The sequence below is a fragment of the Eurosta solidaginis genome, chromosome 1 (genome assembly GCF_040869045.1).
Source record: "Eurosta solidaginis isolate ZX-2024a chromosome 1, ASM4086904v1, whole genome shotgun sequence".
Classification (NCBI taxonomy): Eukaryota; Metazoa; Arthropoda; class Insecta; order Diptera; family Tephritidae; genus Eurosta; species Eurosta solidaginis.
In genome coordinates this window covers 162,105,468-162,117,883 of record NC_090319.1, presented here as the reverse complement: position 1 = coordinate 162,117,883, position 12,416 = coordinate 162,105,468, and the positions used below count along the sequence as shown (strand labels likewise).

The following is a 12,416-nucleotide window of genomic DNA, read 5'->3' as shown; positions in this document are numbered from 1 at the left end:
GCCACTTTCCTAGATGTTCTGGTCTCCGCGACGGCAACCCCTCGCGCGATGTTGCCAGGTCGCAAACCCAAATCATCCGGGTACCCCAATGCTTGCCCAAGGGCGCCCAGTCCCAAGGCCACAACAGCAGTTGCGTCCTGGCCTTCCACAACCTAGGCGTAGTCACCCGTCACTTACCCCTAGAGTGGCGGCGTCACCCCTCATGCACTTCAGAATTCTGCAGTTAAACTGTAATGGACTAACTGGGAAGATTACGGAGATAGTCAATTTCATGAAGCGGCACAACATCCGCATTGCTGCGATTCAAGAGACTAAACTCACAGCAAGATCTGTATTGCAGACCTGCTCTGGGTATAATGTCCACAGGAAGGACCGCGAGAGCGGAAATGGAGGCGGCCTCGCGTTTATTATACACCACTCTGTGCAATATCATATATTTGATCCTGGCATCGACCGCAGGGACAATGTCTTAGAACGTCAAGGCCTATCTGTCCGGTCAGGCGATGCAAATCAACATCTACATCCCTCCTGTCACCTGTTGCCCCAGTGGATACCGCCCTAAAATCGAGGCCTTACTCACTGGCAACAATCGCATTATCTTAGGCGATTTCAATGCCCATCACGACCTATGGCATTCAAACTTGCGGGCGGACAGTAGGGGTGAGATGTTGGTGGATCAAATAGAAGAAACGACGTTCTGCACAATAAACGGAGATGCCCCCACACGTATGGTAGGAAGCTGTCATAGCACGCAAGATATCTCAATCGTGAGCGCAGAACTCGTAAACTGCGTCAACTGGCAGCCGATGGTAACATTGGCATCCGACCACCTGCCCATACTTATTTCGTTCGAGCGTACCGCCGACTTCATCGTCACCGAAAAACGCACTTTCATAAACTTCAAAAAAGGAAAGTGGGAAGAATATAAATCTGCAACAGACAGCAGCTTTGCTGCCCTCCCTATCCCGACTGATGCCCGCCAAGGGGAGCGTGCCTTCCGTAAGGTCATTGAATCCGCCTCGGCACATTTCATTCCCGCCGGGAGAATTCCCGAAATCCGGCCCCACTTCCCGGCGGAGGCCGCGAGCTTAGCGAGGGAACGCGATCTTATAAGACAGCTTGATCCAGGCGACCCCCAAATAAGGGATATAAACCAACGCATCAGATTGCTTGTGGACGAACACAAGCGGGCGAAATGGGAAGAGCACCTAAGAGGTTGTAACCTCTCTACCGGTGTAGGTAAACTTTGGTCCACCGTAAAGTCCCTATCGAATCCGACTAAGCACAAAGACAAAGTTTCCATCGCCTTTGGCGACAAGGTGCTGTCGGATGCGGAAAAATGCACGAGCGCTTTCTGCCGACAATATATAATGCATCCTACGGTCGACAAAGATAGACGGAGAGCCAATAGACACGCACATAAACACAAATTCAGCGCGTCACCAATCACCATCACCGCTAGAGAGGTTCAGGACGCCATTGGTCGCGCTAAACCATCCAAAGCAGTGGGCCCAGACGGCATAGCCATGCCGATGCTTAAAAACCTAGGGAAAGAGGGTTTCAAATATTTAGCGCATGTCTTCAGCCTGTCTCTCTCCACCTTTGCCATACCCGAGAAATGGAAAATGGCCAAGGTGGTCCCGCTGCTAAAGCCTGGGAAACCAGCTAACGTAGGTGAGTCATATCGTCCGATATCTCTCCTATCGCCACTGGCAAAGACGCTTGAATCCATTTTGCTCCCTCATTTCCAAGCACATTTGCAGCTAGCCCCTCATCAGCATGGCTTCAGAAAACTCTATAGTACTACCTCCGCGCTAAATGTCATTAGCACCCAGATAAATTGCGGTTTGAATCAATACCCCCACCATAGAACAGTACTCGTAGCGCTAGACCTATTAAAAGCCTTTGATACGGTCAACCATGGCTCATTACTGCAAAACCTGGAAGGGTCTACCCTTCCCCCATGTCTTAAAAGGTGGACCGCAAATTATCTGGGTGGTCGGCAGGCATCGGTGCAATTCAGAAACGAAACATCAAAACCAAGGAGAATTAAACAAGGGGTGCCACAGGGTGGTGTCCTATCCCCACTTTTGTTTAATTTCTACATATCTAAGCTACCTTCACCACCGGAAGGAGTCGCAATCGTTTCCTACGCCGATGACTACACAATAATGGCCACAGGCCCAGGCCCAGAGGTCGATGAGCTATGCAATAAAATAAACGGCTATCTCCCTGTTCTCTCCAGTTTTTTCGCCTCGCGAAACCTGGCATTGTCACCGACTAAATCTTCCGCGACCTTATTTACCACATGGACGCCCCAAATGTCGACCATATTGAACATCCACGTCGATGGCACTACGCTACCGACTGTCCTACACCCCAAAATCTTGGGTGTGACGTTTGATCAGGATCTACATTTTGGTGCGCACGCAACCGCAATTGTTCCGAGAATTCAGAGCCGTAATAAAATCCTCAAATCCCTTGCTGGCAGTACCTGGGGAAAAGATAAACAAACGCTCATGACCACATACAAAGCAATTAGCCAGCCGATTACGTGCTACGCGTCACCCATATGGTCGCCAAGCCTAAAAACTACCCACTGGAAGAAACAACAGGCCTGCCAAAATACTGCTCTCAGAATCGCCACGGGCTGTCTTCTTATGTCCCCAGAACACCATCTGCATAATGAGGAGAGAATACTCCCCATCAGGGAGTGAAATGAGATGCTGACCAAACAGTTTCTGTTGAATACCCAGAAACCTGGGCATCCCAACAGACATCTGATTGACGAACCAGCACCGCCTAGGGGCCTAAGGAGTCATCTCCGTAAGCATTTTGAGGAAATACGGCACCTGAGAACCCAGCCGTATGAAGCGAAAAAACACAAGCAGGTCCTTGGTGAACTCCATAGACAGGCGTCGGACCTTTATGTCGGGAATTGCCCGGTGAATCCTGTACTTCAAGAAAAATATCCAGAACTCGCGGAAGAGGAACGCATACTCCCCAGGGAAACGCGTGTCACTCTTGCTCAACTTCGTTCTGGATACTGTAACAGGTTAAACTCTTACCTATCCAGAATCAACCCTGACATACAAAATGTATGCCCCGCTTGCAATGTGTCCCCTCATGACACCAACCATCTCTTCAATTGTAATGTGGAACCAACGCCTCTAACACCCCTTTCCTTATGGTCCACCCCTGTTGAAACGCCAAGTTTCCTTGGACTCCCGTTAGAGGATATTGATGACAATTTGTGATCGGTCGCGGCTATTAGGTGGGGCGAGCATTGCTACAACAACAACAACATTTAGACCACAGCCGAGATACAATAATAATTCAAGAACAAATAATAATACCCAAAGAGGAGCACAAACCCAAAATGACAACAGACACTACAATCAGACCCGTAACGTTCGAAATTGTACCCAGCAGGAAAACCAAGAAACTCCACTTCAAAATCAGTAGATAGAAAAATATGTGTACTAAATCTACACTTAAATAGTTACATATCTACGAAAACATCATTAAACAACTCAATTTCAAATTTTTTAGTAGATACAGGAGCAGATATCCCCATAATTAAAAAAAATCAAGTACTTAATCATACAAAAATAAATACAGAACAAATAACAGACCTAAAGGGCATTGGCTAGGGTATAACCAGTACATTAGGCACAATTAAAGCTGATTTAAAAGGCGATGACCTTCTAACTTATCATAAATTTCACGTCGTAGAAGACGACTTTCCAATACCGTGTAATGGAATAATAGGTTTGGACTTTATAAAGAAATATAATTGTATTCTAGATTATGGCAAAAAGGAAGATAAACTAATCCTAAGACCATATGATTTTCCCCAAACAATCACAATGTACCTAACAAATTATCTGTCTGCTAACACAATTACGATCCCTGCTAGATCTGAAGTCATTAGACAAGTAATAGTAAACACTGATAATAAAACCCTGGGGTATGACATTAACAATTATCTGAAGGAATTTTCATAGCGAACACAATTACAAATAAAGAACAAACTTTTTTCAGAATTATAAACACCACACATAAAAACACAACTATTCAAAGTTACAAAATACATACTGAAAATTTAGATGACTACAATTTAATTAAAACAAACACACACAATAAACAGAGTAATGACACAGAAAAGTTAAAAAGATTAACTAAAAATTTCCCAAAATTTGTGAATTCAGAATTAACCTCATTATGCACAGAATTCATAGACATATTTGCACTAGAAACAGAACCAATTTCCTCTAATAATTTTTATAAGCAAAAATTACACATGAAAGATGACACTCCAGTATACATAAAAAATTATAGATTGCCCGAAACACAAAAAGGGGAAATAAGCAAACAGGTTAATAAATTGATCGAAGATGACATTATAGAACCCTCAATATCAGAGTACAACAGCCCAATTTTACTGGTGCCTAAAAAATCACTACCAGGTAATACTGAAAAAAGATGGAGACTGGTAGTTGACTACAGACAAGTAAACAAAAAACTAGCAGCGGATAAATTCCCACTTCCAAAAATTGATGATATTTTAGACCAACTTGGAAGAGCAAAATATTTTTCATGCCTTGACCTTATGTCAGGTTTCCCCCAAATAGAATTACGCCAAGATTCTAGAGATATAACCTCGTTCACAGCAGAAAATGGTACATATAGATTTAAAAGACTACCCTATGGATAAAAGTAGCACCAAACTCATTCCAAAGAATGATGACACTGGCATTTGCAGGCCTCAAATCATCCCAAGCCTTCCTATATATGGATGATTTAGTTGTACTAGGGTGTTCAGAAAAACACATGCTGAAAAACTTAAGAGATATTTTTGCTACTTGTAGGAAATACAACTCAAAATTACATACAGACAAATGCCTATTCTTCAGCGAGTTGGTAACTTATTTAGGACATAAATGCAAAAGCGAGGGAATACTACCCGACCCAAGCAAATTTGAGACAGTTCAAAATTACCCAACACCAAAAACAGCAGATGAAGTTAAAAGATTCGTAGCGTTCTGCAATTATTACAGAAGATTTGTACCGAATTTTGCAGAATACTCAAGAAAATTAACTAGGCTTTGCAAAAAGAATGTTTCCTTCGACTGTACAGAGAAATGTCAAAAAGCTTTTGTCTATTTAAAGGAAGCATTAATCAGCCCAACACTTTTGGAATACCCCGACTTCAATAAAGAATTCTGCATAACAACAGACGCTAGTGGGTATGCTTGCGGAGCAGTCCTTAGCCAAGAACATGATGGAAAACAGTTACCAAATTGCTTACGCTTCTAGATCTTTTACAAAAAGTGAAACAAACAAAGCTACAATAGAAAAAGAACTAGCAGCAATCCATTGGCCCATAACCTTCAATATAAAATTTTTATAAGTAAACTTTGGCGTAGCGCCGTCAGTTTATAAGTACTTCATCATCATCATTTATTAGTTATTAGTTTTAATACATTAGCACATTAAGATTAAAATCTTTTATTGCGCAATACAAACATAAAACTTATGTATATGAAAATACTTATATAAAAATTAAAAATATGAAATAGACAAATTTATAAAAACTGTGTTATGCAATTTGATCACTAAAATAGTGAAATATAAGATTTTTAAAATTATTTTCTCTCCTTGAGTTCCTTAAAGACTGTTGAATGGAGTTCCATAGCCTAACGCCGTTAACAAAGAAAAGCCTGGAAGAGGTTAAATAATTAAACTTTGGAAGAATAAAATTAGAGGAGCGTGTGCTTTTGGAAAACGTAAGCTTATCGTACAAATAACCCGGCTTTTTATAAACTAGCAATTTAAACATAAAAATGCAATTACGCGCTTTGATAAAATTTATTAGGTCACATCCAAGAATTGAGTTTCTCAACGTAGATAAGTGAGCAAATTTCTTTAAACCGTGCACATTGTAGCATTATGCGTCATACCCATCTATGTAATATACTTGCGGCATTACGCATCATGAACTTCTATGCCAAATAAATTTTAGTAATAATCATATTACAATATTATACAACATAAATTATTGAACTAACCCAGCGGTTAGCTAACATCAATGGAATGACGAATATGAAACCCTTGTCCGTTCACAGCTAATAAATTCTGCTTATTATTTACATACAACCAATAATGGGAATTAACCAAATACTCACATTGATCTGCTGACTTTGCAAGCATTCATACAAAACCTACATGTATGCATAGCATTAACCAAATTACTCGCATTGATCTGCTGACGTTGCAAGCAGGCATACAAATCTACATGTATGCAAGCAGGCATACAAATCTACATGTTTGCAAGCATGCATACAAATCTACATGTATGCAAGCATGGATACAAATCTACATGTATACAAAGCCTGTATACAAACCTACATGTATGCATACCCCATTACCAATGTACATATTTTAAGTTTATTAGTATTAAAATAATTATGAATGTATAGGTTAAGTAAATAACTATAAAAGGGAAAGAATTTATTTAATAAAGAGAATTAATGTTTGACTACCAAACTTTTCACATCTTTTATTCCAAATCAAACATTTCTTCAGACCATACGTTTATGGTAGAAAATTCAAAATTAAAACCGGCCATCGCCCTTTAACATACCTTTTTTCGATGAAGAGTCCTTCATCTAAGTTAACAGGAGTAAGACTCGATTTAGAAGAGTACGATTTCGAAGTGGAGTACATTGCTGGAAAAGAAAATCACGTCGCGGACGCATTGTCTCGCATTAACATAACAAATTTAAAAGAAATGTCAGTGGAAGCATGCAAAATAATGAAAGTCACAACTAGATCAACAGCTAAAAATATAAAAAATAATGCTAAAATTCAAGAAAGTCACACTGAGAACCCCAAAATATATGAAGCGCTAAATAAATTTGAAGTAAAAAGACATGTCAGGCTCGTTTTCAATCCCCCGAAATTATATTTCAAAAAGGGAAAGGAAATTTGTAGCACTATAAATACAAGCAACCTAATTGTAGATGATAAAATTGACTTAGGGCTATTATTTATCAGGCTCGAAAAGAAGCCGCCAATTTAGGACTTGAAAAGATACAGTTGTCCTTAGGGGACAAATTGTTTAAAAGTAATTATACTCGAGTAGGCAAATTTATTGAATTAGGAAATAGGGTTCTCAAAAAATTAACAATTGCACTAACCCCAGAGGTTGTGTACGTGACTATCCCGGGAAAATTAGAGAGATTCTGCAGAAATATCATGACGATCCTATTAGTGGTGGCCACCCAGGAATAAATCGCATGATAAAGAAAATCAAACAAAACTATTGCTGGAAAAATACGCGAGGTGACATAAAGAAATACGTAAATAACTGCATCCACTGCAAGAAGAATAAAACAAATAAGCATATAAAAGAGCCAATGACAATAACGGAGACACCTCCGAGAGCTTTCGATATAGTACAGATAGATACGGTCGGCCCATTGCCAAGGTCAATAAACGGAAATGAATACGCAGTTACCATTATATGCGATCTCACAAAATACTTAGTAACAATCCCAGTCCCGAGCAAACATGCGTTAACAGTTGCTAAAGCTATATTCGAGCATTTCATTTTGATTTATGGTCCTATGAAAACAATCCTAACAGATATGGGATCCGAATACAAAAATAAATTATTCGAAGAGCTGTGCAAATTGCTAAAAGTTGAGCAAAAAAACTCTACACCATACCATCATCAAACTTTGGGCACTGTAGAGCGTAGTCATAGAACGTTTAATGAATATGTACGTTCATACATATCCAGTGACAAAGATGATTGGGATGAATACCTAAAATATTTCGCGCTCTGTTACAACACGACCCCATCGACCGTACACAACTATTGCCCTTACGAGCTTATATTTGCGAAAAGTCCCCCAATGTACGAATTCCTAAAAGAGAATAAAATAAGCCCAGTATATAATCACGAGGCATATGATAAGGAAATTAAATATAGACTTCAAATAGCACAACAGAGTGCTAGAAAATTAGTGAAAGAAGCTAAGGAAAAACAAAAAGTCACTTACGACAAACGTAGCACCAGTAAGGAAATAAAATTAGGAGATTTAGTATTAGTAAGAGAAGAAGCTAGCCATAAGCTAGATAATAAGTACAAAGGAAGCTATAAAGTAAAAAGTATAGACAAAAGTAATAATTATACGTTAATACCTAATAATATAGGAAATAGATATAGTACAAACAAAATAAAAGAAATAATAGTCCATAATAATAGACTTAAACCCATTTAAAATATCTTTTTAAAACAAATAATCATTCCAATTTACCCGATTAATTAATAAAAGCAATTGAAAACAAATCTTTTTTTCTGCTTCATATTTCCATATAAATATTAGAAAATAATTTCAAAAAAAAAGCGGATTTTTGATGGGTCGACGCATTTAAAATCCGGCTATAAAATATATACAATAAATACAATACGTAAAATAATCATTAAACTTAAAATTTTGAAAAAAGGGTTATGCATAAAATGTAAACAATAAAAAGATCAAGGTCAGCAAATCAGAAGCAAAGCAAACAACATCTTTCACTACAATATCAAGTTACAGTAAAATATCAAAATCATTGAAAATACGACAAAGAGTCTTATACAATTGTTCACAAAACAATTATATAACCCTCTTTTTCTAAGGCGGATGGTGTAGCATTATGCGTCATACCCACCTATGTAATACACTTGCGGCATTACGCATCATGAACTTCTATGCCAAATACATTTTAGTAATAACCATATTACAATATTATACAACATAAATTATTGAACTAACCCAGCGGTTAGCTAACATAAATGGAATGCCGAATATGAAACCCTTGTCCCTTCACAGCTAATAAATTCTGCTTATTATTTACATACAACCAATAATGGGAATTAACCAAATACTCACATTGATCTGCTGACTTTGCAAGCATGCATACAAACCTACATGTATGCATAGCATTAACCAAATTACTCGCATTGATCTGCTGACGTTGCAAGCAGGCATACAAATCTACATGTATGCAAGCAGGCATACAAATCTACATGTATGCAAGCATGCATACAAATCTACATGTATGCAAGCATGCATACAAATCTACATGTATGTTAGCATGCATACAAAGCTACATGTATACAAAGCATGTATACAAACCTACATGTATGCATACCCCATTACCAATGTACATATTTTTAGTTTATTAGTATTAAGATAATTATGAAAGTATAAGTTAAGTAAATAACTATAAAAGGGAAAGAATTTATTTAATAAAGAGAATTAATGTTTGACTACCAAACCTTTCACATCTTTTATTCCAAATCAAACATTTCAACATATCTAGTAGCGTGGTTGAAAGCAATACTGAGTTTATGAAGGGAGACAGCATCTAAAATGCTTTAAACGAACTCAAAGTAGGTTATGTAAGGTACAAAAAGACACAGAATAAGCTTTTTCTTTGTATCAGAAGGTACGAAAATTGATGACACCCTAAGGCACCGCAATGTATAATGGTCTTCGCAGGACAACTTAGAGTTGATTACAAAGCCTAGATTTCGTACTTTATCGACTAACTGAATTCTTGCAGATCCAACGTAAAGGTGTGGGATATCAGAAAACAGGATCTTATCCTTATAGATTGGAGGAATATATGATTTTTGAGCATTAAGGCACAGAAGGTTTGACCTAGACCACTCCAAAATCGAGCGTAAGTCCGCATTCAGCTTATATGTAAGATCCTGAACCAGGCTGTAGTAAGTTTTTCTGTAAATTATATAATAAAATATTTCTTAAATAAATGTTTCAGAATTCCTCTTCTAAGATATGCTTCCTATATTTTAACGCTGATTTAACGTACTGATTCAATGTTATCCAGTTTTTACCATTTAGGTACTCATTAATCTCTTGGTGTGTTAATACACTTTTTAAAAAAAATAATATTCTATATTCCATAAGTACGGGACAACTACGTAGAAAGTGTAAAACGATTTCTTCGTTTCCTGAGTTGCAAATTGGCAGCGATTATCTTGATGCTCAAGATGAGGTTCATAATTTAGTTTCAATAGTTCTCCTCTTACGCGAAACAAATTGCTGATCGCATGAATGCTAAATTCATCTCTAAAACAATTAAGCTCACAAAGATTATGTTCGATGATGGGGTAAGCTCGTCTTACTTCGCTAGCTTTTGCTTTTAACAGAAAATGTTCCCTTTTCACTGCATCTATTTTAGCTAATATATTGCGTTGCCAATATCTCAAAAAGGTGTTATCATTTATTAGCATTGGTTCACCGTACTCATTGGCAAGCGCATCCCACTTTTGGAAACATTGAGACCTAGTTTCTAGCAAGTGCATTGCGATTAGATTTGGAAGACGGTTATTCCCCATTTCCATAACCCTGCATATATAATTGAAATGTGTTTTCAAGAAGTCAATATACAATTCTGGGAGTCCGGTTTCGAGATGAATCATATAGTTCGGGACAGGGCCGTAGAGAGAAAATCCGGGCCCGGGACTAAAAAATTTACGGGCCCTATAGAAAATCCACTAATACATTTGATTAATTTGGATTACATCAAACAAAATTTTTGCCACATCAACTAAATTATTTTTGGACTAAGAGCTGAAAATAAAATTAGCACAGAATATTTACTATTTATGCTGTTTTATTGTAACGTAGAAATAAAATTATCTTTTAACAGCAACATATTGTTTAAAATAATCTGTTCTAGTTAATTGGTAACATTTTAATACATTTCTGATAAATTTAATGCTGATTATAAATTTTAATTATTCAATATAGAAGGTTCGGCTATCAAAGAGTGGCCTTTCTTGCTTTTTTCGCTGCAAAATTGTTTATAATATTATTGTAACGAATGAACTTGCAAATCGTCTTATTTGGAACCATCTGCTAAGTTCGAATCACTAAACTGTTGAATAAATAACTCCAATATTTAATAATGCCAATTGGCGGCCACCGTGGTGTGATGGTAGCGTGCTCCGCCTATCACACCGTATGCCCTGGGTTCAACTCCCGGGCAAAGCAACATCAAAAAATTTTAGAAATAAGGTTTTTCAATTAGAAGAAAATTTTTCTAAGCGGGGTCGCCCCTCGGCAGTAACTGGCAAGCGCTCCGGGTGTATTTCTGCCATGAAAAGCTCTCAGTGAAAACTCATCTGCCTTGCAGATGCCGTTCGGAGTCGGCAAAAAACATGTAGGTCCCGTCCGGCCAATTTGTAGGGAAAATCAAGAGGAGCACGACGCAAATTGGAATAGAAACTCGGCCTTAGATCTCTTCGGAGGTTATCGTGCCTTTTTTTTATTTTTTATTTAATAATGCAAAATGGCCTTTCTAAAGTACTTTCAAAAATAACACTGCTACTACTCGACAGATGGAACGCTGAAATCAAACTGATTCTAGCGCCTCTACCGTTGAGGCCTTTTATACTCTTTGATTTCCTCGTTGCATCTTCTAAGCGCTTCTGTTCTAGAATCTACAAGTTGGTTATCTGTTATAATTAAAACTACAGATGTACGTGTATAGCTCTCGTATGTGCGTGTGTTTGTGAGCGAAACTTCCACAATTATAATTGCATATCCCAGATAAGATATCTGCATGTGTTTGTGCGTTGCTTCTCCGCTACGTGTACATAGGTGTAGACATAATGATTGATTCGTTTATGTAGATACATAATGATTGATTTATGGATGTGCATACAAGGCGCTGCTTAGCATCGGCATAAAGATGGCAGTACCCCTTAGTGTTGCTAATATTCGTAACGCTGCCCTCCACCTAAGTCTGATCGTCCCGATCAGACAAATCTCCCGATCTAAACGCCGCTAGCATCTCCAATTATACCACTCTTCTACTTCGTGGTTTCCCAATTGTTTGTATGCGGTAAATGGTATCACTGATCTTCTTCCCAACTGCACCGAAATTTGGATGGAACACCTTTCCGCCGGTGAGGGTTGTATAACAGTACCAAATCTCCCCCCAAGAAACCTTCCGAATTATTGTTCTCGTCGTACCTGCGTTTCATCTTACTACTCATTATCCTGGATCGTTCCCTCGCACTCTGTTGCTTGGCCAATGAACTACTTCGTAGAGCTTGCGCTTGACGGCTTGAAACTACCCTCGCATTCTTTGTCGAAATTTCTTTCAGTCGTTTTAGTGCGTCCATTAGTTTTTGTCAATGCCAGGGTTTCTCTCGCAGGTACTTTTGATTTCGCTTTATTTGGCCCATTCGATCCATCAACCTTTACCTTTGACTTTCGTCGTCTTTGTCGAGTCTTCTACCAGTACTCGATTACTGCTGAACCCTTCGTCCAAACTGAAGTTAAGTGGTATATCCTGGTTCTCATAACGCATCACCCTTCTCTGCA

The 12,416-nt window shown here is 38.4% G+C and overlaps 1 protein-coding gene across 3 annotated transcripts in view; it reads right to left on the bottom strand.

Annotated features, from left to right (window-relative positions):
* The window catches only part of l(3)80Fg (dnaJ homolog subfamily C member 16 l(3)80Fg), a 2,137,133-nt gene that overhangs the window by 551,279 nt on the left and 1,573,438 nt on the right, over positions 1–12,416 (bottom strand). The window lies entirely within an intron of this gene.